We start from the raw sequence: 7,225 nt of genomic DNA, 5'->3' as shown, positions 1-7,225 counted from the left end.
TCCACTATGTTCTGAGATTGATGTTGCTATGACTTTGCTATGCTTAATGCTTGTCACTAGGGCCCGAGTGCCATGATTTCAAATCTGAACCTATTATGTTTTCATGAATATATGTGAGTTCTTGATCCTGTCTTGCAAGTCTGTAATCACCTATTATATGTTATGATCCGACAACCCCGAAGTGACAATAATCGCGATACTTCTCGGTGATGACCGTAGTTTGAGGAATTCATGTATTCACTAAGTGCTAATGCTTTGGTCTTGTACTCTATTAAAAGGAGGCCTTAATATCCCTTAGTTTCCACTATGACCCCGCTGCCACGGGAGGGTAGGACAAAAGATGTCATGCAAGTTCTTTTCCATAAGCACGTATGACTATATTCGGAATACATGCCTACATTACATTAATGAACTGGAGCTAGTTCTGAGTCACCCTATGTTATAACTATTACATGAGGAATCGCGTCCGACATAATTATCCATCACTGATCCAATGCCTACGAGCTTTTCACATATTGTGCTTTGCTTATTTACTTTACCTTTGCCACTGTTACAATTACTACCAAACTTCTATTGTTACTTTTGCCACTGTTGCCATTACTACCATACTAAATACTTTGCTGCAGATACTAAGTTATCCAGGTGTGGTTGAATTGACAACTCAACTGCTAATACTTGAGAATATTCTTTGGCTCCCCTTGTGTTGAATCAATAAATTTGGGTTGAATACTCTAGCCTCAAAAACTATTGCGATCCCCTATACTTGTGGGTTATCACTCACCCACCACCCACTTAATAGCCACTGTTGAGGACTTATCTGACATGTTGGACTATGCGTCCGAAGACATTGACGGTATGGACGGCGATGCCGACGCTGAACCAAGCCGAGTCCCACCCGTCACGGGGTGTTCGAGGGCCACCTCAACCTACGATGTGTACATGGTGGACACCCCGAAGAACAACAAGGAGAACCCGCGCCCAGATGAGGATAGACCCATCGATAAACCACCAAAGCGCCGATGTCAGTAGCGCCTCTTGCGATCGCGTTGTGCGAAGGATAGTAATACCGGCACCAGAGACAATGAGACTCCGGATGGTGCCGAAGATCCCGAATACCCTATCGAGCCCACATCCAAACAGGACGAGCAAGAAGAGGGTGAACATAGTCCCAACGCACTGACAACAAAGATGAGGAGGACATCAACTATATGCCAGAATCCGAAGAGGAGGTCAGCCTGGGTGACGAGGACTTCATTGTCCCAGAGGAACCCCTCGACCAAGAACGCTTTAAGCGACAACTCATTGCTACAGCCCGGAGCCTGAAGAGGAAGCAACAGTAGCTCAAAGAAGAGCAAGACACATTGAATGAAAGGTGGACTAAGGTCCTAGCAGCTGAGGAATATGGCCAAGAGCGACCTATCAAAAGTTACCCTAGGCGCAAGCTGCTGCCTCAATTGGACGACAAAGTCCTTGAACCAATACCGTCGAAATACAATCAGGCAGATCAACCAGACCGACCACCACGTGGACGGGATAAAGCGACATATCAAGCCGAACACCAACCCACATCCCCTCACCGAAGAGGCAGGGAGACTATAGCTGCGGGATATACATACGACTTGCAACGTGACCTAGCCAATAAAGCTGGTCAAACCAGATCAATCTATGGATCAAGGGGCCATGCCCCGGTGCGAGAAAATGGCTATGAATCCCGGTGCGACGACCGTTACTATGTTCGGGATCAGAACCGAACTCAGATGTTAGCTGATCTCCGCCGCGACATTACACGATATAGAGGGGCCGCACACCCCCTATGCTTCACCGATGAGGTCATGGAACACCTATTTTCGGAAGGGTTTAAACCCATAAACATCAAACAGTACGATGGAACGGCGGATCCAACCGTCTGGATCGAAGATTTCCTTCTCCACATTCATATGGCTCGAGGAGATGATATCCACGCCATTAAATTTCTCCCTCTAAAGCTGAAGGGACCAACACGGTACTGGCTAAACATCCTACCATAAAACTCCATTGGAACCTGGGAAGACTTGGAAGATGCTTTTTGGGCTAACTTCCAGGGCACTTATGTCCAGCCACCGGATGCTGACGACTTGAGTCATATAATCCAACAGCCAGGCGAATTAGCCCGCAAGCTTTTCAATCGGTTCTTAACTAAAAAGAACCAGATCGTAGATTGTCCGAACGCTGAAGCCTTAGTAGCCTTTAAGCACAACGTCCATGACAAATGGCTCGCCCGACACCTTGGGCAGGAAAAGCCGAAGACTATGGCAGCCTTAACGACACTAATGACCCGCTTCTGTGCGGGCGAAGACAGCTGGTTGGCTCATAGAAGCAACAACACGGGTGACCCCGGCACCTCTGAGGTAAGGGGTGGCAATGGTAAACCTCGCTGCACTAAAAACAAACATCGGAATAACAACAGCGACGACGCAGACGATACGACAGTCAATGCCAGATTCAGCGGTCCTAAGTCCGGTCAGCGGAAGAAACCTTTCAAAGGCAATAAAGACGGGCCATCCAACTTAGACAAAATCCTTGAGAGGCCCTGCCAGATTCATGGCACACCCGATAAGCCTGCAAATCATACCAACAAGAACTGTTGGGTTTTCAAGCAGGCTGGTAAGTTAAATACCGAACACAAGGGGAAAGGGCCTCCAAGCGAAGACGATGATGAACCCCGTCAACCGAACACCGGGGGTCAGAAGCAATTTCCCCCCGAGATGAAGACAGTAAACATGATATATGTCACTCATATCCCCAAAAGGGAGCACAAACACGCATTATGGGACGTCTATGCCGTAGAGTCTGTCGCTCCCAAGTTTAGCCCATGGTCAGCCTGTCTGATCACCTTTGATCGCAAGGACCACCCAACTAGTATTCGTCACGGGGGTTCGGCCGCCATGTTTCTTGATCCAATCATTGATGGATACCACCTCATTAGAGTCCTTATGGACGTAGGAAGCAGTCTCAACTTGATCTATCAAGATACTGTCCGTAAGATGGGGATCGACCCATCACGAATCAAGCCTAGTAACACTACCTTTAAAGGTGTGATGCCAGGAGTGGAGGCCCGTTGTACAGGCTCAATCACACTGGAGGTAATTATTCGGCTCCCCAGATAACTTTCGCAGCTGAGAGTTAATATTCGACATCGTCCCTTTCCGTAGTGGCTACCATGCACTACTCGGACGAACTGCTTTTGCCCGCTTTAATGCAGTCCCACACTATGCATACTTTAAGCTCAAAATGCCTGGACCTCGTGGCGTTATTACAGTCAATGGTAATATGGAGCACTCACTCCGTACTAAAGAGCACACTGCGACCCTTGCAGCCGAAGTGTATAGCGGCCTTATCAAGACGAACAGTTCATCGGCCAATAAAGCCGATGACGTATCCACATGCGTCCGGTCCACGCATAATCGCGATAAGTCAACGGATCCGGACCTTGATTAGCAGTTCGGCCTCCGCCGATCGCCCCATCAGGTCGCGGCCTATGTACCGCACGTACATAATTACACACTAAAAATACCTTGGGCGACGCTGGAGGCACACTGCGGAATAGGTCCATTACAAGGCTTGACCATAATTGGACCGCACATATCCTTTTCCTTTTAACACAGGTTCATCAAGAGCCTTACTTACAAGATGGTTGTCACAGGAGATCCTTTTAAGGCCAGTACGTCCCAACCACCAAACACTCCTCTCAAAGGACTCACTACTAAGGAGAAAAGGTGCAGACGTGTGGCAGGGCATCATGGGAGTTTCTTTTCCTAACTATGATTTTTTAGGCCCTGTGTTAGACTTTCCCTTATGCAAATAATTTTCTTTTTTCCTTAGGCATGTAATATGACCTTAATATTGAACGACATTGCCTGTCATCGACATATCAATAAAGATATAAAGGGCATAGATGATGATCATCTTCTTGGTTGGGCTTAGATTTTTTTACTTGTCATCTGCGCTATTCCTTATGTTCTACTGACATACGTGGTTCGACACGGTCTTCATACTAGGGGCTGTATTCGGCTCCACTGAATTCTTAAGTCCAAACACCCATAGGGAACTCTTCGGTGTCCTGGATATTGCATTATATGCATCTGCTCCGAATAATGTCTTTGGTCTATAGTTGGGTTGCCCGGCTCCTGTGCTTGCCACTTTACGTTCCGCAAGTTCGGCTAAGGTAGTAAAGGGAGAACTACTGCGATTGTATTTCCGGTTCGTCCGGTCAAGTACCTCAGTAGAGAAAGTCGAAAACGGATTGTCATGATAAGTGAGAGCGGGTCAGCGATCCAGTGACTTAGTGTTATACTACAAATCATTCACGATTTATGCCGTGTTATACGAGGGGCTGGGTTTTTGACCAGCCACATTGCAAAGGCACCGCACTCCAGATTGCCGATCATGTAATGAGGGGCTAGTACTTAGCGCCACCAATGGAATCTTATGGCTAAAGTGAAAGTACTAAAACCGTATAGTTTGATTGCCTAGTTCACATTGCAAGACGCCTCCTATATCGGACCAAGACGTTGGATAAAGTGCGGTCATGCAGTCCCAAACACCCTGCTACCTCTTGAGCACTGCGTTGGTTTTCCCTTGAAGAGGAAAGGGTGATGCATCAAAGTAGCGTAAGTATTTCCCTCAGTTTTGAGAAACAAGGTATCAATCCAGTAGGAGGCTCCACACAAGTCCCTCGTACCTACACAAACAAAACAAGAACCTGGCAACCAACGCGATAAAGGGGTTGTCAATCCCGTCATGGCCACTTGCAAAAGTGAGGTCTGATAGAGATAATAAGATAAGATAAATATTTTTGGTATTTTTATGATATAGATTGGAAAGTAAAGATTGCAAAATAAAGTAGATAGGAAACTTATATGATGGAAGATAGACCCGGGGGCCATAGGTTTCACTAGTGGCTACTCTCAAGATAGCATAAGTATTATGATGGGTGAACAAATTACTGTCGAGCAATTGATAAAAAAGTGCATAGTTATGAGAATATCTAGGCATGATCATGTATATAGGCATCACGTCCACAACAAGTAGACCGACTCCTGCCTGCATCTACTACTATTACTCCATACATCGACCGCTATCCAGCATGCATCTAGAGTATTAAGTTCATAAGAATAGACTAACGCATTAGGCAAGATGACATGATGTAGAGGGATAAACTCAAGCAATATGATATAAACCCCATCTTTTTATCCTCAATGGCAACAATACAATACGTGCCTTGGTGCCCCTACTGTCACTGGGAAAGGACACCGCAAGATTGAACCTGAAGCTAAGCACTTCTCCCATTGCAAGAAAGATCAATCTAGTAGGCCAAATCAAACTGATAATTCGAAGAGACTTGCAAAGATAACCAATCATACATAAAAGAATTCAGAGGAGATTCAAATATTTCTCATAGATAAACTTAATCATAAACCCACAATTCATCGGATCTCGACAAACACACCGCAAAAAGAGTTACATCGAATAGATCTCCAAGAAGATCAAGGAGAACTTTGTATTGAGATTCAAAGAGAGATAAGAAGCCATCTAGCTAATAACTATGGACCCGAAGGTCTATGGTAAACTACTCACAACTCATCGGAAAGGCCTTGGTGTTGATGTAGAAGCCCTCCGTATTGATTCCCCCCCCCTCCCGCCCGGCGGAGTGCCGGAAAAGGCTCCAAGATGGGATCTCACGGGTACAGAAGGTTGCGGCGGTTGAAATAGGGTTTTGTGGTGCTCCTGGATGTTTTCGGCGTACGTAGATATATATAGGAGGAATAAGTAGGTGGTGGAGCCACGAGGGGCCCAGGAGGGTGGGGGCGCCCCCTCCTGCATCGTGCCCTCCTTGGCTGCTTCTTGACGTCCACTCCAAGTCTCCTGGATTGCGTTTGTTCCAAAAAGATCGCTCCTGAAGGTTTCATTCCATTTGGACTCCGTTTGATATTCCTTTTCTTCGAAACACTAAAATAGGCAAAAAAATAGCAATTTGGGCTGGGCCTCCGGTTAGTAGGTTAGTCCCAAAATGATATAGAAGTGTATAGTAAAGCCCATAAACATCCAAAATGGGCAATATAATAGCATGGAGCAATCAAAAATTATAGATACGTTGGACACGTATCAAGCATCCCCAAGCTTAATTCCTGCTTGTCCTCGAGTAGGTAAATGATAAAAATAGAATTTTTGATGTGGAATGCTACCTAGCATATTTCTCAATGTAATTTTCTTTATTGTGGCATGAATGTTCAGATCCAAATGATTCAAGATAAAAGTTCATATTGACATGAAAACAATAATACTTCAAGCATACTAACAAAGCAATCATTTCTTCTCAAAATAACATGGCTAAAGAAAGCTATCCCTACAAAATCATATAGTCTGGCTATGCTCTATCTTCATCACACAAAGTATTTAATCATGCACAACCCCGATGACAAGCCAAGCAATTGTTTCATACTTTTATGTTCTCAAACTATTTCAACTTTCACGCAATACATGAGTGTGAGCCATGGACATAACACTATATGTGGAATAGAATGGTGGTTCTAGAGAAGACAAAAAAGGGGAAGATAGTCTCACATCAACTAGGCGTATCAATGGGCTATGGAGATGCCCATTAATAGATCCAATGTGAGTGAGTAGGGATTGCCATGCAACAGATGCACTAGAGCTATAAGTGTATGAAAGCTCAACAAAAGAAACTAAGTGGGTGTGTGATATGTCTCCAACGTATCTATAATTTTTTATTGTTCCATGCTATTATATTACCCCTTTTGGATGTTTATGGGCTTTATTTTACACATTTATATCATTTTTGGGACTAACCTACTAACTGGAGGCCCAGCCCGTATTGCTGTTTTTTTTCCTATTTCAGTATTTCAAAGAAAAGGAATATCAAACAGAGTCAAAATGGAATGAAACCTTCGAGAGCGTGATTTTTGGAACGAACATGATCCAGAGGACTTGGAGTGCAAGTCAAGAAGCAACCGAGGCCTCCACGAGATAGGAGGGAGCGCCCCCCCTATAGGGCGCGCTCCCCTGTCTCGTGGGCCCCTCGGGCGGCCACCCACGTACTTCTTCCTCCTATATAAGCCTACGTACCCCGAAAACATCCAGGGGGCCAACAAAACACAATTTCCACCGCCGTAACATTCTGTATCTGCAAGATCCCATTTTGGAGCCTTCGTCGGCGCTCCGCCGG

Source organism: Triticum aestivum, chromosome 4B (assembly GCF_018294505.1).
Source record: "Triticum aestivum cultivar Chinese Spring chromosome 4B, IWGSC CS RefSeq v2.1, whole genome shotgun sequence".
Taxonomy (NCBI): Eukaryota; Viridiplantae; Streptophyta; class Magnoliopsida; order Poales; family Poaceae; genus Triticum; species Triticum aestivum.
This window is presented reverse-complemented; position numbering follows the sequence as displayed.